This window comes from Corvus hawaiiensis, chromosome 13, assembly GCF_020740725.1.
Source record: "Corvus hawaiiensis isolate bCorHaw1 chromosome 13, bCorHaw1.pri.cur, whole genome shotgun sequence".
NCBI classification, from domain to species: Eukaryota; Metazoa; Chordata; class Aves; order Passeriformes; family Corvidae; genus Corvus; species Corvus hawaiiensis.
The window spans coordinates 9,342,494-9,366,581 of NC_063225.1; the positions used below are offsets into that span (position 1 = coordinate 9,342,494).

The 24,088-nt window shown below is 42.4% G+C and overlaps 1 protein-coding gene across 2 annotated transcripts in view; it reads right to left on the reverse strand.

Moving 5' to 3' along the window:
* IGF1R (insulin like growth factor 1 receptor) overlaps positions 1–24,088 on the reverse strand; it is a 173,846-nt gene that overhangs the window by 55,555 nt on the left and 94,203 nt on the right. The window lies entirely within an intron of this gene.

The following is a 24,088-nucleotide window of genomic DNA, read 5'->3' on the forward strand; positions in this document are numbered from 1 at the left end:
TTGTTGGTGGCTGGGATTAGGGTCTAGCGCTCATGGAGATGGATTCATTACAAGGCCAGGATGGATAAAGCCTTGAGTAACCTGGTCCAGTACAAGGTGTCCCTGCCCATGGCAGAGGGTTTTGGACTAGATGGGCTTTAAGGTCCCTTCCAACCCCTGACATTCTAGGATTCTCTGATTCATCAGAGTACTAGAGCTATAAAAAACCCACAAAAAGCGAGAAACCCACAACTCTTCCTAAGAGGCTTTGAAGAAAAATAAGTTCAGAAGAATTTACACAGGGGTCTAAATGCTTCACATACAAAAGCAAGGCAAGATCTGGACTATGTTTACAAAGTTTAAGCCTCCATACCTACTAACAAAAAAAAAAAAAAAAAAAAAAAAAAAAAAAAAAAAAAAGACCAGGAAAGCAAGTGGTGAGTATTGCCAACTTTGTGTAACTGAACTGAGAATGTTTTCCCCTACCAAAATGTTTCCTTAGAATATTCTAGCTGAGAAAGAGTGACAGCACCTAAATCCTCCCATAAGGCAAACCAAGAACACCTGCCTCTCCTTCCCTTTAATCCCAGGGCCACTGTCTCTGCTGTGGGTAGGCAGTGGTGCCACAATTTTTTTTCCCCTTGAATTTATTCAGCCGCTTTCTTTGCTTTGCAATAAAGCTGTCAGGATTAACAGGCAGCTCTGGTGAGTCAGATGTTCAAAGAGAAAACATGATCTGTACCTCTCCCCATCTCTACAGCAATGCTACTGGTAGAATTGTTTTCCATCACTTGCCACACTACACAAACTTTTAAGAACTATTAAACACTCCTCCAGCTTAGCAAGAAGAAAAATTATCTAAATTTATCTAAGGAGCTGAAGTTCGCTACACTATGAGAAAAGGATTTAAATCTGGATTATGTTTTCATCCATTTAGACCACAGAGAAAAATCATTAAAAGGTATTTGAAGAACTAAATACAGCAAAACTTAGTATTACCATTAAAAAAAAAAAAATTAAGTTTCATAATATTACATAATTTTTAAAAATGTTTATGCTGCAGTACAGCAATGATGTTTTTCCACAACATGTGATAATCTGACAGACCCTTTTCTACAGCTTTTAGAAATTCTCTTTTAATGTTAAAATTCCACTAAGTATTTCATTAATTCTGAAGAGGGTTAGTATTAGTTACAAGAGAAAACCCAGATTCCCAAAACTAACAAGCTCTACAATTCAGTAATATCAGTATTTACAGCTTCTTCATGCAGAATGTGCAGACTTCAGACAGACCATGAAACTTTCCACAACCTCGTTTACCCCAGAAATTATTGGATTTATAGGACACCTACAAACACCTAACAAATGGAAAATTTATTGAATTCTAAGCTTTATTTCTCAATAATACTGTAGTAACAAGACTGCAATTATCTTTTCTTCCAGTTATGGGTCTCCTTGAGCCAATAACTGCAGATATCTTTGGTTATAGAGGTCAGAGGGGTGAAAGCATCACCACATTTCCCATTTTCCACCTCCTCATGATACTACACTGTGTTTTTACTATTCAGAGGTACATCCTCCTCCTTGTACGGATCTATTCTGAACACACCAGCCATGCCATTCGCTAAGTTCTCCAGGTATATATTTACAGTACACAAAACAAGCCAAGAAAAAAGTATTTCTGGCCATGCTGCAGTTATCAATATCATATCACCCCCACAAACTTTTGGTGCTGATGCTGAGAAATGTTGTGAGAGCTATGTACCCCCTCTGGTCCAGCTGGTCCTTACTATAAAAGGGGACCAGTGGCTGGTTCTGGCCAGCTGGAAGGGGACAGGGCTGTATTGCCATCACTTAATTTGAGAAACAATTTCCTATTCCATCATTAGAAATGGTATTTCTCTTCCAATGTTTACGACTGCAACATGAAACAACAAATAGATCTGTCTCTATTTCAAGCAGGGCAGGCCCTGCCTTCTCTGCAGTTATATGAACCTCAACTTCCATACCCATTAAATGAAGTTTCCTGTAAATTATGCCAACACTACCCAGAACACACTGTTTAAAAATCACACTGGTTAAAAAACAAACAAAACCCAGACAAACAAACAAATTTGCAGACAGAACCTTCACTGAAAAACAATGAAAGGGAACTACCAAAAACAGCAGATCCTGCTTGTTGATGGCTCTGGAACAAGAAACAGGGAGGGGAGAAAAATAATTAGTATTCCAGGATGTCCCACGCACACACCCAAAACTAAAAGCATTAAATTGGATGGGAATAGAATAGCTGATCTTGCCTGCAGTCAAATACAGAGAAGAATCATTTAAATTGCAAATTACAGAGCAACAGATTTTTGCACAAAGTTCAAGGCTGTTCTATGGTTTGTTTTTATGAATTAGGAATGACGTGAGGAAAACTTAAGGGGTTGGGCCAGCTACTACCCTTAATACCTATTTCAGCTTAAATAGTTCTCAGATTCATTTGATGCACTTTATCCAGGCACCGTGGCTCGTTAAAGTGATGACAGAAAGTAAAGCAGCTTCTCCTAGATCATCCCTAAGGATGCAGCATCCGCTGGTGGCCACGCTGCCACTGGAGGATTAACTGCTACAGAAGGATCTCCAAACTGACTAATTACTCCTTCCTCCCCACATCATGTCCTTCCGCACGTAGGAAACTTTTAATCCATTTATACCTTTCCTGGGCAGCGTTTTTCAACCAGCAGTTCATCTGACAAAGCTTCTGCCTCCCTTTCCCAGGTTTTGAAGAGCTTGTTCATACCAACATCAGCTTCTTGGCCTTGGTTCCCACAAATTAAACTTGATGAATGCTTAGTAACAGAAAAATATATACTTCACATTCATACAGTGCTTTTTAATCAGCAGTTCTCAAAATGCTTTACAAAGTATGAAATCTAATCAAGTGGCTGGTTTTGATGCGGGGTTTGGGGGGATAAATGCAATAAAAAAAAGATGAGTTACTCCATGTTACAGCAAAAGGCAGAAGATTTAGTAACACAAGAAGCCGTTTGCCTTGATATGCAAAAGCCTCTGACACTACATGACCGTAATAATTTTCTTTTAAAATGTAACCAGCCCTGAATTACAGACTTCAGCACACGATTACAGAACACTATTCAGAGGACCTGGGGCTCAAGTATTTTCTTGTCAGGCAGTTAGCACATAATAAAGAAAAGACCAAGCAAAAGCCAGATGATCTTTTAAAAATTGTTTTAGAAATCAGCTTGCTTTCGGAGTATTTGTAAAAAATTCTACCAGTGAATATGTCAGTAGCCACAAAACCCCTGGTATTTCACTCTAACAGTGGATCACAGCCTAGTCCAAAATGTAAAATACCTTTGCAATATCAGACTTGGGTCTTTTGGGACAAAGACACTCTGGTGAAGATTCTGCAGGCTTTAAAGGATGACAACAAATGTCACCATCTTCAGCATGGAAAGAAGTGAGGCTTGTCTGACCAAAGAGTATTGAGTCAAAGGTTTTAAAGTGACACATGACAGATTACAGTATCATAAAAAATAAAGGTTGGAAAAGACCTCCAAGATCATCAAATCCAACCCTCACCACCTTGTCAACTAAACCAGAGCACTGAGTGCTATGTCTAGTCATTTCTGGAACACCTTCAGGGATGGGGACTCCATCAACTCCCTGGGCAGCCCCTTCCAACGCCTGACCAGTCTCAGTGAAGAAATTCTTCCTGATGTCCAACCTGAACCTCTCCTGGCACAACCTGAGGCGGTTTCCCTTGTCCTGTTGCTGGCTGCCTGAGACAAGAGCCCGACTCCCTCGTGTCAGGGAGTTGTAGAGAGCGATAAGGCCACCCCTGAGCCTCCTTTTATCCAGGCTGAACACCCTCAGCTCCCTCAGCTGCTCCTCACAGGGCTTATTTGATCCAGACAAGTCAACACCATGTCAGTTAACAGTAAAATTTAGCTGAAATGCTCATTATAAACTACAGTAGGGTAAAGAATATAAAGCAAAATCTTGGGATTCTTCTAAAGAAAATGTGCACAAGGTATCTTCTCCAAGAAGAAGATCTTAGATGTCTTAACTCAAGAATGTTTTGGTTTTTGAAGGTTTTCTAATTAATAAGCCAAATGGCTTTACAAATTAATTTCACTTTTTAAAATACATTGTTTTCTTTGGTTTGTCATTCTCAGTTTTTTAATCACATATGCAAGATGGTGCCACCTGGGAAAGTTTACACGTTTACATCATTAAGTGTCTTTGAATTAACTTCATGCCAATAATTGTTTTTAAGAGATAACACTGCCAAATTTGTCACTTGAGAAAAGTTAATCTAATTCTTTCCTTGCTCACTGAAGAGAGATGGTGACTTCTCCCATTGAGGGACAGACACACATGGACAGAGTTCAGCCTCTTCCAGACACACAGAAGTCCCATCTTTCTATCTCTGGTCCCCACTTGACTGTCCAATGTCTGATGGAACCTCTACTACACAACCAGTGTCAATCACAACTGGATTTTCTCAGCCACCAACAGTTCCAGTAGGCTGCAGTCACAGTTGGATTTAACAACACACCAGTGGGGATATGACAGGATTTCACCCACGGCACAAAGATGGAACCGGAAGTCTCCATGAGCTGCCCACAGCTGCACAACTTGGGACATGGTCCAAACTATCTGCATCTGAACCTGGGAGATAGACAGTTTGGAGCATTTTTAAGTTTAACAAATGTGTCTGGCTTTAAAATTATCATTTAGAGAATGACAGTACCAGGTCAACGTGTTCCTGAGCACTGTCTCTGAGAAAAGACAATTTTAAAAGCATTTTGTGGCTGTTGGTGCCATGGGTAACAAAAACCGAATAGGCTCAGAACAAATAACTTAATAGCAATGTCTGTGGAAACCAAAATCTTTAAAATGCAGTTTGAAATCTGCCAAGCTACACTTAAAAGAAACTCTACAAGGCCACAAGCCCCTTGGCCAGCTTCTCGCTCCCTCAGATTTCACTTCACCTGCATGGCAGTGCACAGCTTTGCTCACATCTGTCTCATCCCTGGATAAATGAACACGGCATCCTGTTCACTATGCCATCTCCTGCTCCACATTAGCTTTTCCCCTGCCCCCCTGTTGGCCTAAATTATCCTTCAGGAGCTTGCACACTCGGCAGGCTGCTCCTTGAGCTCTTACATCACTCCTCAAGCCTTGCTCCTATCCAGACTACTAAAAATGCAACCTCGGGAGCTATTACCTACAAAGCATTAAAAAAGTATCCTCATGAGCCTGGTACTTCCCAAACATCCATACAGCCTACTGGGAACCCTATCAACAACCAGAAGCTACAAAGTTGATGCAATTGTGAATCTAGTATTTGTTGATTTAAATCAGGGTTACCTTGATCAAACAACAATGTTGACATGCACCCAACAAATTACAGCTGAGCCCCTGTATCTAAGGATGAAGATCACAACTAAGAAGTATTCAGCAGCTCTAAGTCTAATCTCATGATCCAAGTTATTTTCTTAGTGAAGTCCTGCAGCGTATATTGCTTCATGGACAGCATCCTACTCATTTATAATGTGCATGCTGCCAATCAAAAGACTCAATAATTGAGCTACAATCACATTTAGAACTGAATGCTTTTGAAGTCTAATCACTCCCAAACAAGGCTCAACAGACCAGTCCGAAGAATCATGTCACATTCCAGAGCGCTGTGCCTTCCACTGGGTACACACTGGGTCTAAGGAACTACATGCCAGAAAAATCCATTTTTAATAAAAACACTATTGGTTAAATAGGAAAAAAAAGATGCATAGAACAAAATTCTTTAAATCCTCAAGTATAATTATTATTTTATCTGCACCTCTACAACCTCTCACATGACAGTAAGTGTGTGGTGCTTGCTCATGTTAATGTATTTTTGTCAACAAAGAAGATCAGGATGCACTGCAAACACCTGCATTACAGAGGCTTCTTACAGGTTCAATGACTCTTTGTGCATCCTAAATCCCACAACTGAAAAGAAAAAAAAAAATATAAACAGGAAAAGAAGGGAAGAGAAAAAAAGCGCCTTGTGTTGTTTCATTCACCACTCATTCCAAAACATTCAAATCAGCCCCAGCACGGCGGGGAAATCCAATAAGGATAATGCTGGGGCTGTCTATCCGTGCCCGCACGCCGCTCTGCAGGACTGCACACCCACGTGATGGTTTGTTTATGAGTCTGGAGCAGCATCACGAGGCGCTGCCCCACAGGACCCACTCCACGGGCAGGGACAGCGACCACCCCCACGCCACAGCAACCCCAGCCACATAAAAATATCCATAAAAATATCCCTTCCTAACTCGGCACATGCACCCCGTGCATGGAGCGTTCCTACGCCGCAGCATTCAGTACACAGCTCTTGACTCCAGGCTTAAAATTAAAGGGAAGCAGGAGCAGCAGCCATTCAAAGCACAGAAAAAAAGCTCTTTTAAAAGCTCACATGCACAAAACAAAGAAAAATTTAAAGACAGAGCTTATCATAACCTCAGTCTGATTCTGCAGGTATAGATTTCTCTTCATGAAAATCAATAGAAGATGATTTTAAGCCGTTTGATTTCATTACTGTGTATAAAATCTCTACTCTGAATGTAACATCTGAATCAATCTGCAAAGCTGCTACAGGCTACGCTGTCACAGGCTTTCACGTGCCTTTTTCTCTACCACTCTTACCACAAAGACAGTGAGATAAAAACCCCACACTGGAGGTTATTTGATATTTCTAAACAAGTACCAGCAGCAGATTGGCTTTTTCCCTTTAGCCCTCTTAGTTTTCACACCGATGTTTCAGGTGGAAAAGAAAAACCAAACACAAACTGCACAAAATGCACTGCTTTGCTGCAGTGGTGACTGGAGAACTGAAATGTTCTATTTCCAGTACTGAGAGAGGAAAACATGTTGAATTAAACAAAATACACATGTACGCTCTTCATGCTGAGGCAGTGGGGTTTCACCACAAAAGAAACACATTACAGATCATTCAATGCATTAAAAAAAGATGGCACAGTGGATTTCTATGCTGTGCTCTGAATCATAACGAGAGGCGTGTTAAAACCTGAGCAGACACACAAAAACAAATGTCGTGGCAATAGGGTTATTTTTTACATCTGTTTTAGTCAATACGTCACAATATAAAAATCTGGAGTCTCAATCTCTGGGTTTCTCTGAGCCTCCGCCCCTAAATTATGTCCCTTTAGTTAAACTGCTGCCTTCATAATCCAGTCAGCACATCCCAAACTCCACATTCAGAAAGGTTACGATCCCATTTGTTTCCCAGTCGTAAGACTGCCAGTGAGAGGGAGCGAGAGGCACGGCACGGCCTCCCTCACATATCCTGAAAGCCTCCAATCCATATGGGTGTCACCCCAACACCCAGCTCTGCACCTCAAAAGCTGCACCTCACACAAATGTCTGATTTCTCCTTCTTGCATCGTTGTCAGAATTACTTAAGAGCGAAAAAGGGGAACAATTTCCTCCTTTTGAGCACAGATTACTCCTGATAGGATCAGTATGAACAACTTGCAATTTTGAGAAAAAAATAATTCAGAAAAAGTAATGTGAATAAAGTATTAGGCTTAGAATCTGTTAAATAACTGCTATGAAACCTATTACTGATATTTTTTACACTTTTTTTTTTAAATACGGCTACTCTGGATTACTGTAAGACTTCTTTGTTCGCTGAATACAGACACTCCTATTACCTGCCTGGTAAGCCAGTGGATGGTACCACACCCCCTCTAAATCCTCCAAATCATGTATCTGCACATGTATTTACAGTTTAGGGGAGGCAGGATTCAGTAGGACTGGGGGGGGGGCGGGGGGGGGGGGGGGGGGGGCAGCATTATTTGTTTTCTGTATTCAGAATAAGAATGTGAAAATGAATGCAAATACCTCCTTTCTTGGCAGCAGGCAGCGCATTGTGAGCACCTCAGCCTCCCAGTCTGAGCACTGCAGCTGCCGAGCGGAAGAAATAAATAAATAAGAGCCCAACCCTAACAGCGAGGTATTTCAAAGGACAAAGGATATAAAAAGAAGAGCTGCAATAGAGATTTCAGCACAGCCACAAGTGAGACATCCCAAATTCCTGCACGTTGTAGCTGCTCTCAGATTATTCCTTTATTTTTAAGCTCCTTATAATAAGTGTTACTTATCAGTCATTCACATCCACCCCTCACTTCCCACCCTGTTGTGATTTGCTGCAAAGGCCATCCCCCATCCATCACCCCTCGGTGGTTGTTTCTTTCACTGAACAGACATCTCACTGATCTGGAGACGCAGGTAGCAAATCCCATGGGCTTTAGATTCACTCTTATTTTGAATGCACTGAAAAATAATTTATCGTAATGCTTTTCAGAGCTGATCTTGAGGTGATGGACTTCAGGCATTTGGCTTTGTTTTTGAAATCACCTGAGCAGCCCAGGTCCCTGTGAGTGATTCAGGAGCACCAGGCACCGTGGCCTCCTGCTCTGGGCCAGGAAACCCAAAGAGACACAGGTAGCAGCTACTCCGGTACTCTCAAAGTTTGCATTTGCTTCGCTTGGGTTGTGTCACCAGCTAGGAACAAACATCAGCCTGTGGAGTGATGTGACTTCTCCCCTTTCTGGCACAGTGAGGAGACGACAAACCTGAAGATGCAGATCACAGCCTGGAGCCTGCACAGGTATAAAGGGACTCATTCCCAAGCTCACAAAATCCCAAGTCTGCTAAGCTCTGAAGGGAACAGGAAGCCCATCAGCCCACACAGTTCAGTAACACAAAGCAGAAAACATTTTTAAGCTTTTCTTTAACTTTTTTTAAAGCAGCACTCCATTCCTGACTTCTCAAAAGTAAAAAAAAAGTTTGGGTTAGAAACCATGGAAATTAGGATGGTCACCTGGGACGGAAATGCTCTGTCTACTTTTGCACAAGAATAAGAGATAAGAATTGAACGGAAATTTTTTCTGCAAAACTTTTACTGTTGATTTTGAAAGCCAGAAATATGACCACAGACGAACACTGTGCCTCTTCACAATCACTGCAGGAATGTGACACTTTACATACATGCACCATACAGCACAGGAAAACCATTTTTCTTATGAAAGAAGAAATTACATACCTAAATTCTTTGATCAGAAGAGAGCTTGGGAAAGAAGTCAGGAGATTAACCTCAGTGATTTAATACTGCTTGCAAAATTCACTCAGTAGAAATATTAATTGCTACACTTAACTTGTTACAAGTTGGGCCTAATTCCTTAGAAGGATTTTATCAGATGAACAATACTCTACACATTTGAAGAGGTCTGTTACAAAATATATTAGAGCACAAGTCAAAGGGATAAACACTAACATAATTCTTCAGCTTTTATCTAAGGACCTGTCAGGTTTGCTCCTCGATAAACATGTGAAGGAACTCTTCATACCCTGCCTGCTGCTCCAAGCCACACATTTCACTCCTCACAGAAAAACACGTTTCAAAAGCCATTGGTAAACTGCCACCTCACGCTACCCATGATTTGAATTTAATTTAAAAAATTAGTTAAGTACATCTGTCCTAGAAATGAGAGCTATCACAACAAAGTAAGATTTCTCCATACACACATTGCCTCCGGAATCTGCTGCTTCCCCTGGAGCACGTGCATCTTTTCTGCAACACGATGAAATTCAGAGAGAACAAATAATTCCAGCAGGAACTCGATACAAGTTTCACAAAAGGCAAACATCGTTTTTCGAAAAGCAAATCCTAGTTGTGAAGTTAATCTTCACTACGGAAGACTACTAGAAGAGCAAAGCAGGAAAAAAAAGCCCTTACTTGAGCAAATATGTTTAGAAAGGTGGTTAGCTGCAGGGTTTGGAAACTTGAATGGTCTAAGGATACAGACAAGGGATTTTTACAGTAGAAAAATCTTTCAATAGATACTCTTGCAGAAGGAGGAGGGAAGCAAATTTTGGAGCGTACATGTAATTTCTCAGGTCAAATGCATCTGTTCCATTAAGGGATTTCACTAGTACTGGTTTTCTACACAGTTTTTCTCTAGCCAGAAGTTGATGCTTGACCCATTTGACTCTGGAACGGAGCAGACAGTAAAATATTTAGAAGACCTGATGAAGCTGGTAAAGAATAAAGTGCTCAAAATGAGAGTGGAATTAAACCACCAATAAACTAGGTCAAATTATTGGAGTGCAGAGTACCCTGAAATACTGCAAAAAGTAACTATTATAATTGGAATTTCCATCCCAGGTCATTTAAATGATTAATAGCAGGAGTTACAAAAAAATGAAATAATTCCTGCAACTAACTCAATTTTGTTATATTTCCTTGGGTTGTCTGGACTTTTAAGCTTAGTACCCAAAGTCCTTTATGCTTTTATTGCAATAACCTGATGGACTTTTACTTTTACACATTTTGTGGGAGCCTAAATCTCTTTCATATTGTTTATATTTATCAACATCTCCTCTAAAACTTTATTTCCATCAGGACCTGCACAGAGGTACCTAAAGAACAGAGTTGTTTATGTTGGAAAAGATATCTGAGATAGAGTCCAAGCATTAACACAGTGATGCCAAGGCCATCACTAAACCATGTCCCTAAGTAAGGGCAGGATGCAGCCACACTCGGGGATGCTGCCACGCCTGAAATTAGTGAGGATCATCAACCACACGGATGTGGAGGCTCTGCCGGACACTGCACCAAAGCTGGACGTGAGCAGACGCCCAGGCCAGGGGGACACGGCTGGCAGAACAAACCACCAGGCCCTCCGGCCTGCCTGACCAATCCATGCCAAAACGTGACCCACGGCATCCACATCCCTGTAACCCTGCCACAGACGGAGCTGGGTCACAAACACCTCCGGCACCCCAGGGGAGGTCTCCAGGCGTGTGACAGGGCCAGCACAAGGCCGTGTCCCAGCACGGAGTGACAGCATGGCAGCTTGGCTGCCTTCGCCGTCCGTTCCCACGCACAGCTCCACTCCACGGTTGCCAGCAGCCCCGACACGAGTAATTCCCATCCACTACTCCTCCATCACACCCACTGCGAGCTCTTCGTGCTGCTGCAACGGGGGAGACCTGGTTCAGGTCACGGCAAAAGGTAGAAATCCGCTTATTTTAACACGATGCTGCCACGCTTCCTTCTCCACACTCCCCCGAGACGGGGAGGACAAGCACCTCCCTGCAGAAAGCCCCAAGGCTGCCTGTGACGGGGAAAAGGGAGATGGAAACATCATCATCTGGATTCCCCTTCCACAGCAGAGCCACTCTGCTTCTCTCCGCAGCCGTGTCCGACCCAGGGCCTTCATTAGCAGGCAGAGGAGCTGCCCCATTCCAGTGTCCCCTCCCCAGCCGGCGGGAGGTGAGCGGCGAGCGCGGTGCTCCCACACAAAGGAGCTCAGAGCAGCAGACCCTCCCCTCCGCCCTCCACCCCTTCCTCCACCTTCCCTCGCCTCCAGCCCTCCAAAACAGACCTCGGCCTTTCATAAAGGGTGGAAAGAACCCCCAGAATAACCCACCCTTAAAGCAACCCCATGTTTTTCCCTACAGGGAGATTAAAACAGCTCCTGTATTAATGAGAAGAAAACCAAATTTAGAAGAGGCGCAGCATCCAAATATAGGCTCCAACACACCTCACTCGTGAAAAGGGTCTCACTGTTTCCCTCCCGCCCTGAGAGGAGCCATGGGCTCAGCTCACAGTGCCGGGGGCTGTGCCTGCCCCGCAGCTCAGCAGCATCCTGCATCCCACCGCAGCATCCCCACGGGAATGCAGCATCCCGCTGCCCCACGGTCACCGCACCCCCATCCCAGCATCCCCAGGGCAGCATCCCGCCGCCGCCCGGCCCAGCACAGAAGTGGTATTTTGGCAGATGCCAATAATCCGGCTCCCCAGGGAGGATCCCTGGGACTAGCCTGTTATTCCAGGCTGAAAGTAGTAAACAACCTCCCAGGGGCTGGAGACAGAGGTAAACCCCAAAGATGCCATGTCCTTGCTGGGGCGACTGCTATTACAGGAGAAAAACAACATGGAGCTTTTCAGGCTCTGCTAAAAAAATGTAAGGCAAAAGTTAAGAATGCTGCTCCTATAAGAGGAAAAAAAAAATGAAATCAAAGTCATCTGTTTCTCCAGAGGATTTTATGAGTTTGTTTACGACAAACTATGTTCACGAATGCTCTGAAACTCAGAAAATAATATGACTTATTTTCTATCCAGGCAGATTTTATAAATATCTTTCTCCCCCTTTTACAAACACTTACTCTTTTTTCCAAGACAGAAAACAAACTGGGGAGGAAAATATCAATGCAGTCAAATCAGCCGCGGGTTTTCCTACACATACAGAAACATTCTAGCAAAACCAAGGCTTGGTATTTAGCTTGATAACATACAGATGAAGGAACAACATTCCCAATAAATCCGCCCCACAGGGGAGGATTTTAAAATTTGTTTAAAATGCTATCTGACCACATTCTGTTGCTATATTCGAGTGATGTCACGCTTGTTGCAAGACAGAAAATGTGCCGCTCAGAGTAACATCTAAGGCAGCTCTAACCAGGATGGGGGGATTAGTTTGGCCTCTTTCAAGAGAATAAATTATTGCTGAAGATGTTTACACAATGCAGCTCCATGAGCTGAAAGGTTGCTTTCAAAAGAGGCCCAGGCCCTGCCGGAGGAATGCGAGCACAGCCCAGGGCAGGCCGAGGCTCAGCAGCTCCATTTCAGCCTCTGTCTTTCTCTTCAGGTGACTATTTTTGGGAGGCACAGAGTTGTGTGTGTTGGGGCTGGAACCAGCCAGCTCTGAAAACATTTGGAGTATTTTAGACACGACGGTCTCAGCATCGTGTTCTAAAAGCAACCTGCACTGAAGGAAATGTTGAAAGCAAAAAAAGGGAAAAGTGCAGCAGCAGTAAATAAAAACTGAAATAAATCTAAAAATCAGATCACAATGAGAAGTTGTCCTTCTTGCTGTCACTGCACAACTACACTAATCAAAAACACCTCACTGTTCTACAGACAACAGCAACACAGAGCATCATAAGGGAACACAAATTTGGCCTCAATTTACTCCTCTAGAACACAGCATTCCCTAATTTTTGCACAGCTGGATGCAGACATCCCTACCACCACTGCCTACATATCACACATCAAGAAACACTAAATTAAACACAAATTCAAATGAAACATCATTGACATTTTGTTTCCATCTTCTCAAAACAGAGAATAACCAAACTGAACCCTTTCACAACACTCAAGATCTCTGTATTAAAAAAAAAGGAAGGGGGTGGTGCAGGGAGGGAGAAAACGCTCTCAGATGTGTGCCCAGCTCCTCACTACTGATTCTTTTGTCCAAATACACAGTAGAAAATGAAGAGACATGGGGATTGTCAGGGTGCTGAGATTCAAAACAGAAGGGCTTAGGAGGAGGGACAAAAGACCTGCTGTAAAAGCATCTGCAAAGTAAGCAGGAACTGCAATCCACCCAGTACCCACTTTCATGTTGTGCCATTAAATTCCTGATGTAGTGATGACAAGAAAACCCCTAACTGACTTGAAGACTATGAAGAATCTACATTAAATCTCACAGCTTTACCTGTGCTTAAAATTAGGAAGTAACTTCAGGATCTTGCCCGACAAAGCCCAAGGCCCCAGGCTGCCACACTGACCACAGTGGATGCCCCAAACCCCCCAGAGCAGGGAATCTCAGCCTGGAATGCAGAGGCTCTGGTGAAAAGTAGTCTTAATACTCAACAACAGCTAGCTTACTGTCAGTAGGCTTAGTAGAGTTTGCACTTCCTCTGTGTTGTGGGGGTTTTGTGTGTGCTTGATTTGATTTTTAAGGAGGACGGTGCCACCAGGAAAGCTGAAGCTCTTCCACACACACTACACAGTAACAGCTGCACTGGGAAAGAAAAACAGATGTCAGCACACCTTGTTTCTATACCTAGTAATAAAATATTTATGGATCATTCTCCTTTCTTCCCTCTCCCAGTTTCCTCTGCTCTGTTGGACATACATTCTCTGAGAACTCACTTTCAGCTGCTTAAGCCTGACTTTTGCTCGACTTGGCAGTGTTCGGTTTATGGTTGGATTCAACGACCTTAAAGGTCTTTTCCAACCTAAATGAGTTCACAACTCAGGTATCTCTTGTTTCCTGGAGACACTCTCCTGAGTCCCTACAGCACCCTCTGTGTGAGCCATCACCTTCTATTCCCAAGGGCCAAAGCTGCTGTAGCCGCTGTCCTAACAGGTTCCTCCACAAGGAACCTTGGGAAAGCAGGATGACAGTTCCTGAGGATCAGGCAAGGTTAGACATGCCGAGTCACTCGGGAGGAGTGACACTGTGGCAAGTAACAAAATACCTGCAAAGCAGTGTTTCCTGAATCCACCTGGTTGCCAGCAACACCCAGCACCTGACTTTGAAAGGTGTAACCTTTCATTATGCACCTCACATGGAACACTGCAGGTCCCTCCCTCATCCCCACACCTCCTTTTCCCCTTTTTAAAGGGGCAGAAAGTCTCCCTTGGAAAGAGGAAAACTTTAAAAAATTTAAAAGATAAAACCTTCACTTAGGCAAGAGAATATTCAGAATTTATGGCTTAAATTTGCATGCCTGCAGGCAAATCAAAGGCAAGACATCTCTGATCAAGTATGCAGTTCTTATCTCCTGTAGACAAAGCAACACCTCCATCAAGCATATGGATCATCAACGTGCCTCTTGGAAGGGACAAGGGAGATTAGGTATCACCAGTTATACAAGCTGCACTTTACAAATCCCGTGTCAATTAAAAGATGCTGTGTATTCTGAAACTCCCACACTCTCCATGCCTACACATCTTCCGTAGGCTGTATTGGCAGTGAAAGTAGTGGCATTTGGCCCAATAACTGAGAGGATGCTAAAGCTTAATTCAATCCTCTTCCCTGCACTCTGGGTGCAAACAAAACGAACAAACAGAACAAGTCAAAGCTGGCCAAAAAGTTTTTCCAACTACTACATCATTCATGCACAACAAATGCTCCATCCAGCATTTTCTATCACGTAACAGGAAGCTGCAGCGCTGAGGCCCCCCAGATCACGTCTCCTCATCCTTCCAACAGTTGCATCTTTCCCTTTGGGTCCCAGAGGGGTGACCTCACCAAAACCCACCCGAGGGAGGACTGTGAATTGCAGATACTTTTTTGAAATGCTAAACAAAAAAAAAAAAAAAAAATCATTCTAACACTGTGAAAGTGCAGGTTGCTCACATCTCAAATACAGACTGCAACTCTGAGCCCTTCAGCTCAGAAAGGATGGAAGAAAACTAGAAAAGGCACAAAGCAGCATGACGAAGACCCAGAACTATTCACACATGCATGAAAACAAAGACTTGTCTTCAGTATTTCAGCCTGAAGAAAAAAAAATAATTAAAAACCACCAGTTATTGTCAGAGCAATTGCAAGTAAAATGCTTAAACCCACATTCAATTCCTATGAATACCTGGACTGCTCCTCCACATTCCTTCTACTACCCAGAGATACCATTAATGTACAAAAATTAATTCTGCCTTTGAAGCAAATCAGAGTATTCAGACCCCAAAATCTTGTGGGCTGCCCAAATTGTCCAGTATTCTCAAGGTTACACCTCACCTCCTCAGAAGTCTCCTCTTTACCCATAAGATTACCTTTTTCCACTGAAGGATCTCTCAAATCCTATTTTCATGTTCTTTTGCAAAACATTCAGATGTTTAGTTCAATCATGTTTTTTTATCCTGCTACAGTTAAACTAAATGTTCTCATTTAAAAAGAACACATTCAATTATGAAATCTGCAATTTTAATTACAATTTTCTATCCCCATCTACTTAGAAACTCAAACCAAACTAGGACTGTTGTTTGTTCATGTCTGAACAATGTTTTTATTTACCATGGATAAACAGAGACTTATCTAATACCACTTACATGGAGTCATAAATTGATTTTTGATTAATGTTTAATCAAAAACAAAGAGACCCATCTGTGCAAAAAAAGTAGGAAGCAGAAAGCCCTGTCCATGGGAATTTTTTCTGTGTCAGCTCTCCCAAGCTCTGTGTATCGACACAAGATCCTTCCTCTTCTGCTGGTATGAGGATGCAGCTCTGTTGACAGAGCACTTTACAATAGCCAGATAGCTTCCTCCAGGAAACACTAATTTAAAACAAGATTATTTATTTTAAATACAAAGGCTCTACAACCGACAACATAGAGTAAACACTTTAAATCTCAAACGCTCATAAAAATTAAGAGCATTAATGACAACCTTCCCTATGTCTGGCAGGCAGCCAGCTGTCAAAGCTGAAGGTGAACAAACCTCAGGTACCTCCAGGTCCCTCCCTGCCCAGCACTGTGAGCTGGCAGGGCCACATGTGAAAACAGCATTAAAATCCCATGTCTCACTGATGAGGAAATCACAGTTTTAATGAAAACTGAATATTCAAGTCTTCATTGGAGCACATGTGACTTCTCCATCAAGGGATCGAAGTCCAGGGGAGTGCCAGCATTTAGAAGCAGGCAGCACTAGAGATCAATAAGTCTAAGATCACTAAGATCAATCAGTGTAATAAAATAAAAAAAACCAACAAGGATCAACATTTCTAGCTGTAATTAAAATAATAAAAGAGGTTATCTAACCTTGAAAGGAGTCTCTCTGTTTTAAAACAAAAGCATATATGGCAGTTTGGTGGTGTAAAAGCCTTGACAGCATGTCCTTGGGAGGAATGGAGTGGGGGGGAGTGATGCCAAAGCAATCCCAGGATATTTGGGGAGATCCAGAAACATCAGAAAGGCAGTAAGTCTTTAAGAAGCCAGTGGTGAAGTGGCTGCTTCCTCTTCTGGATGGAGCCTGAGCAACACCTGAGTTAATCCACAGGATCTTTTCATTCCTTTCTCAAAGTGTCTGTCTCTCATATTCATGGTAAGAGCCCAGAAAAGCAAACAGGGCTGCTCTAAAATATTCAGTCCCCAAACCTCTTTTTACCAAATGTAAATACACACTCATTTTTTTCAACAATTAAGAACTCCCAAAGGAAGACAGAATATTAAAAAAAAAAGTGACAAGAACAATCTTAATTATAGCTCTGTTAACACATTATGATAATAAGTACTTGTTCTTTATCAGACATTTTTTAAAAATTATTATTGTTCTGAACTATACAAAGACTGGTCTCAAGAACAAGGATCTTTGTCTCTTGCTGCCAGAAGAAACAGCATTTCCTGAGGCCTGTTTCTGCCTTCAGCTAACAGTTTTGATTTGGGCTTTAGAAAAATAATTGCATGTCCTCAGCTGGAGGGAAAAAAAGTTCCCTCCTTCCCCCTCTCCCAGATGTTCACGGGAGAGCAGCATCACCAGCGGTAATAACACCATGTTTCATCAGCCTTCAGGAAAAAACAAGACCAAACCTCTGGCTATCCTGGCTCAGGTAAACAACATGAGTTTATTACAGAGTTAATACTTGGTTTTGCTCATATTCCTCTTCCTCTTTTCCACCACCCTTCAGAGCCCCCAGACTAGAATTGCAGCCCAAGAATAGCCCAATTGTTGCCCCCGGCAGCAACTTCCATCCCAACAATAGATCTTTTCCTTTTCTCTCCACCCAAAGGAAAATTAATAAGGAAAAATTTCTCTGATTACAGGGTAAAGAAAAAACATTTTTAAGGGGGAAGACAGAGAGACCTATGTATATACCATGAGATTCTGAGCTTCCTTTGTACAGAAGAACGTGCATTCCGTTTCCTAGGCTGCTTTGTATCCCACAACCCCTCCTATGCAGGGGAAGAGATGGGGAGGAAGGTTATGTGCTCTGGCACGAATGGCATTTCCTAAGTGACCTAAGAAGGTCACTTTAACCACCACTCGAGGGTCCTTCCTTTAAGAAGTCTCACCTATTCCTGCAAACATGAAGGGGAGAGCTGTGAGCCCCCTTTATTTCAGTGATAACCTGGAAGTGCACGTGCCTGCTCCCCGAAACGCAGATCACAGGAATTCACACTCTGAGGGGAGAAGCAGGCTGGATTTACAAAGCAAACATTGTTTTTTGTGGGGAAAGAGTATTCACACATAGGAACAAATATGGTTTATTTCCCACTTTCCAGATGAAAAAAACACACATTACTGCACTGCAAATGTTTTGCTAACGTGTGCCAAAAGCCACAAACAAAGAGAGAAGCCCTTCCTTTGGAGAGGGAAAAGAATCCCCACCTACTACAGCCATGGCTGCAAAAAGTCCAGCATTAGGCTCATGATGCGTTTCTGCCTGCTAAGGAGCCTAACATTTATTTCTGCAACAAAGCAATAACAAAGATTCAAAGCTGCTTTCCAAAGAAGTTCTCAAGTATTTCAAGAATTTGTTTGTGCTCTGCCAAATATCCCTCCGTTGCTCACAGGGCTCTACCCCTGCAACCAGGGCAACATCTGTTGGTTTGGGGTGACAAGAGAAGAAACAGGATATTTTGTGATTCTGCACTAACTGCAGAAGCTGCCCAACATGTAATTCACACTGATACTAATTTCAGCTTCTGCCTGCACATTATTTACTCATGCAACAGCTAGTTAAAAGCTCTGTCCAAGTGCCTTTAAGTATTTGAGATTTATCTCCACTAATCAAGGTTTATTCTCCTTTAGTTATAAGTACTTTACTAAATCACTGCTCTCAGCAGTTCTGACATCTGACTTCTCACTAAAACTATTAAAAAAGGTTCTATCACTTGGCTATTGCAACAGGGAACATTTACAAAAGCAGATTTGAGTTCTTAATTGGTTTCAACAAGAAAAATCTTGTTGATTTTTGGTAAGAATATACACACAGAAAAACCCAACACTACAAGTATGTCAGCAGAGCTCCCATGTTAGCTGAAGTCCCAGTCCAAGGCCACAGGTTCTTTCCAATGACTACATTGAAGGTTTGAGTTTTAACACAAACTTGCAGCACACCAAGAACATGCCCACCTCTAGCTAAGGGAACCTCTAGGATCCACCTGTTGATCAGGCCAGAATTACTTAGTCTTGCTCAGGACCCACCTGCAGCTGAGCAGGAACTAGGCACTGGCAGTGTGCAGCTCTTGGGCAGCACTGCTCAAATCCTGTTTAGGAGTGTCCCTGTTCCACCATCCCAGAGTGCTTTACCTGCTCTCTTCCAGCAATTCCTCCAGTAATATGTAGGTCCTGAAGCTGTGACTTAGCTCCTAAATTTGAGGAAATGTTAAAAATGTCAGAGCCATGCTATTCCAACAACCAGCAAGTATCTCTGTAGGAGACAGGAATTCTGTTGCCTTTGAGAAAACTCTGCATTCACCAGAAAAGCATTTTAACAGGCAGAGCTTTTTTTTTTTTTTAAAGAATTAACACTGACATCGTTACTTACACTCCTTAAGGAGGATACTAACATCTCTTTGCTTCATTTCTTTTTTGGTTTATGCTTAAGGACAAATATTTTGTTTATAGTGAACTGAGCACACATCCAGCTGATCTCTGAGTACTTCCTGCAAGTTCACTTGGCAAAAATCTCCAGACAGCCAAAGGCTGCCACACAGTCCCACAGATAACCAGGGTATCTGTGGAGTTGGAGGACTGGAAAATGAGACACACCAGCTATTCTTCTTTCTCCACCAAGGCATTTATGAGGTGAGGATGTCATGCAGAAGTCCAGTATCTGCAACAGCTCGTAAATAATGCACCGTTTGACACTTCTCTCACAGACACAGTTAAAAGAAGGAAAAAAATGTAATACCCATGCTTTGTTTATGCAGGTAAATTTAAAATTAACTTCAAACTCCATTTCATTTTATGGTTGTGAATAATCCTCACCTCTGCATGTCCTTTCCATACTTGTGACTATAAAGGAACGTATGAGAAAAATGTATTTTTACAGCTTCCTAGAGCTTAACCCTCCCTGCCAGTTTCTCTAACCTGCCAGAGGAAGAACAAACAGGTGAAGTTAAATGCTGCCACTACACAGTGTCTCTCAAAATCAGAATATTTGTCCATGAGAAAGGGATCTTGCTTAATTCAGGCTTCTACTTTCTGGAATAGATTGGAACTAATTCCCAAGCAGAAATGTAAAAAAGCAGATTAAATTCAATTGCTTAGATGGTTAGCAATCGTATCTCTCCAAAAGTTGTTCAAGTTTTTTGGACAGCTGAAGCCATTTGAAGACCATCCAGTACATCTCCCAACAGGTATCTACAATTCTACAGTCTAGTAAAACATGTAGATTTCTCCTGTAGATCTTTATAAAGGTGGTTTAGAAAAGAAAATCAAAGCACGAGCACAGCCAGCCTTGCCTAAGATCCCCACAGATGCCAGAGCCTTCCCATGCTCTACACCCATTCCACAAAATTTCAAATAATAATAATATTCTGGAAGGTGGTACGGGAGGGTTGCTTTTAAAACTGCTGAAAATAACATGTTGTGATTGCATCTTGCAGCCACTGAGTGCTCAGAGTGAAGACACGTCCAGCTCCTCCTGCCTGTCCTGATCCCCCTGTACGTGCACAAGTTCCCTCAGCACCTCAGAGGCATCCACCCCTCAACAGAGAGCTGCTCGACTCCAAAGGCCATGGGAAGTGGGGACATCTTCCAACAAAGCTTAGTGGGTGTCAGCCCAGCCAGGCAGAGGCTGACCTGTGACACAGGTACTGCACTACGTAAATGAAACCTTTGGCAAGAGGTGCTGCAGGAGGCAAAAAGGAGAGAGAGAAAAGATAATGAATAAAAAATACTCAGCACAGTAATACCTCTGGCTCACATGCACCACAGTCTGTAATGGCCTTGCTCTTCTGTCAAGTTACAGCCACCTTGGTCTCTAGACTAGGGCACAACCACCATTTCTCGCTCACATCTTTCCTGTACTCCTCCAAGAAAAGCAGCACCAAGGAAGAAGTGACCAGGAAACCCAGCCCATCCCCAGGTCCCTGCTCCTGACTGTCCTCCCTGACTCACACGTAGCCGCACTTACAATTTTTAGCAGCCTGCTGGGGCAGCTATGATTCCTCACTTCGGTTCATTTAAGGACCTTAATTGTTTATTTTGGCTCCAACCATCAACCATGTTTATGAAAAACAGGTTAAGCTTTTGGCACCAAATTGTTTCCAAAAACCCTCAGCCTTTGAAATAGTGCCTTCTTTAAAAAAATGTTTTTCTACCTTGAGATGCTACATTTCTCTCCAGAGAGACATTTCACCACCACTGCTCACTACACTGGTGTTACCTGCTTGTGTTCCCATTAATAACTCATTTTCCTCAACAGTTCATAACTTGATTAAAAGATTCTGTCTAAGCTAAGGCATAAGATGTCACATGTCAGAGAAATCTGAAGTTATTATTTCCAAATAAATAAACCACTCCTACACCATGTGACCACTCATGAATTTCAAATTTTCATGGTAGATTTGTATAAATAAGGTGGACTTGTATACTGTGAGTACCTCTACATGGAAGCTAGATTGTACAATTTACCCCTCTAATTCAAGAAACTCTCCTGATGCCCCACTGCATCCTGTGTACTGCTACTAAAAACTGTACAACAAGACAGTTCTGCAAAACAAGAATCTCTCCAGTCCAAAACTGGCCTCAAGATTCTACACTCCCATTTGATGTTATAAAAGCATATTTTATTCCACACTCAACAGGCTCCAATGCCAAAAAATACCCAGAATTCACATCCCAGATTGAGAATCCATTGTTCCAGGACAGATCATGTTGATGAAGGCCCATGTATAAATGCATTAGGAAATCCTGGGTACAGATCACTCACTTGCTTTTTTAGTTCATTAAAAAGCTGCTTCCATAAACTTTTATTCTAGTTTAATGGTTTTCTACATTATTTTGTTAGTCTTACTACTTCAAAGATTCATTTGGATGTAGAGGAAGGGCATCAGCTGTGATTGTTTTCTCCCGAAGGTGCAGTCAGAAATGAAATGGCTGAAAGTCTCAACAGAGCAAAATTACCAAATGCTCATATTAAAACAAGAAACACCTATTTTTCCACCAAAAAGGGTGGTGAAAACAGAGTATCAACACTGAGCTTCATTGAGCCATGCTAAGGTCGTAAATGGCCTGGTGTCATTTCTTCTCCATTTGAAATGGTTTTGGTCTCCAGCTTGATCATGTCCAGGAAAAAATTTCCAATAGACTAATGCCAATACAGCCACCCTCTTTTCAGGTTATAACTGGTACATGTTATAAGGTTTAAAAGCCACAAAATGTTCCAAAACAGCCTGGAGTAACTAGGACGATGCTCTCTTGGGACAAAATAACTCCAATGTTCTTCAGTCTACTTCCTAGAGAAACAAACTGAATTAGAGCAGCCATCATCCCTCTACAGGCAAGAATCCCAAAGTGCAACACCAGAATCCTGCTCACTGCTCTTTCCAACTGTTTGGAAGCAATCAGAACAACCTGAGGCTCAGAGGCTGCTGAGCCACCCTGCAGCACTCAGGTAAGACACAGAGAGCTTGGGTGGGGCAGCTCCGTGGAGATGTCTCCAGGAATGTCATTTCAGCCACCAACAATAGAGAAGTGGGAAAGAGGAAGGAGAGAACAAAGAGCACAAATACATCCATGCCCTCTGGGTAACTCTGTCTATCAATTTAAACTTAGTATCAGCTTACTCAAAGCGAGTCCAACCTCAGACTGAAGCTTTGTTCAAATAACTGACATACAAAATTAAAGTTCATGCAATAGAAGGCTCTTATGGAAAGGGAAGCTGTATGATTTCAACTCTTCCAGTAGTGCCAGCCAACATTTTTTAACCAACCGCCTACAGTTTGACCCCCAGCTCCTTTATCCAGCCTTTTAAATGCCCGTCCAGGTTTCAAGAGGAGAAAAATGTCACCACTACCTCATTCTTCTGTCCAAGCATCCTGCTGGCAAAGAAGGGGCTGCTCAAGGCGAAGTGCAAAGGGTGGAGAGGGAAGAATGTCCAAGTCATCTGGCAAAACTGGAGTCATCACCACCACCAATTATCACCACATCCTCCAACCTTGATGCTACAGCGGGAAATCTTCACAACTCACCACACTGAACTACCAGAAGAGAACCAGGCCATGAAGCAAGTCAGCACAAGTAAAACACGTCAGCAGTAGTTCAGAATTTCCTGAGACAGGACCCAAAAGGCCAGCCTAGAACTTAACGCAGACTTAGAGCACTGCCGATGCACTTCCCAATCCACACGGCTCACAAATCCAACATAGGAACATAAAACTGTATTAAAGAACTTCAACAGTTTGGTAAAAGCTCTGCATATTACAATTTCATCAGGTTTACTTCAGAGATGAGCAATCTCCTATGTCAGGTCATTATTTCTATTACCACAAACAGTCACAACTGTGCACTGTTTACAACTGCAGAAGGAACAAGGATGCACCTACACTTACTGATTGTGCAGGCTGCTGCATTTTTATATCACACTTTACCAAATAGCCTATTCTATCATCATTTTGCTGGCAAACTCAGCCCCACAAACATTTTCAGTTTTTGTTCCACTACAAAATTTACCATTTTAATGCATCAGGAATTGATGTGAGTCCCAGCTGCCGGTAGGAAAAGGATCCTTATGTCTAGTCATCAGTTTTCAACTCGGCTATATAAGACTTTTCCAGAATTAAACAGGCTATTAATGGAAGCACTTAAGTTTTACAGGCTTTGCTTTCAACTAACAAATGCCCCTCTAGGAAACCACGTATGAAAAATGTCCTATAAACTGAGATTGAAAAAAGAATTAGTTGCCCTATAACAAGTGGCTGTCCAGTACAGAAAGCTGTAACTTGCCTGTTTAAAAGGGATATGGATCTGCTTGGGCTTCACCTCCCTTGTTACAGAAGCCCTAAGGCAGCAATCCAAGTTTACCACGAGCATGGGAAATGTGTGAGCAGCACAGTGGTGATGGTTCCTCTCGGAGCATCTTCCTCTGCTTATCTCATGTGAAACTCTTCACATGCCTTTGGCTCATTCCATTTTCATTTGAATCCACACTCTGTATCTCTATGCGCATACAAGAATCCACACCAACAGGCATTCATCAACTGGAATATTTTACAGTCTCTTTTGCTGTTTTGGAACACACTGATAGCTGTAAAATATGGAAAATGCCTTCCTAAGCTCAGCAT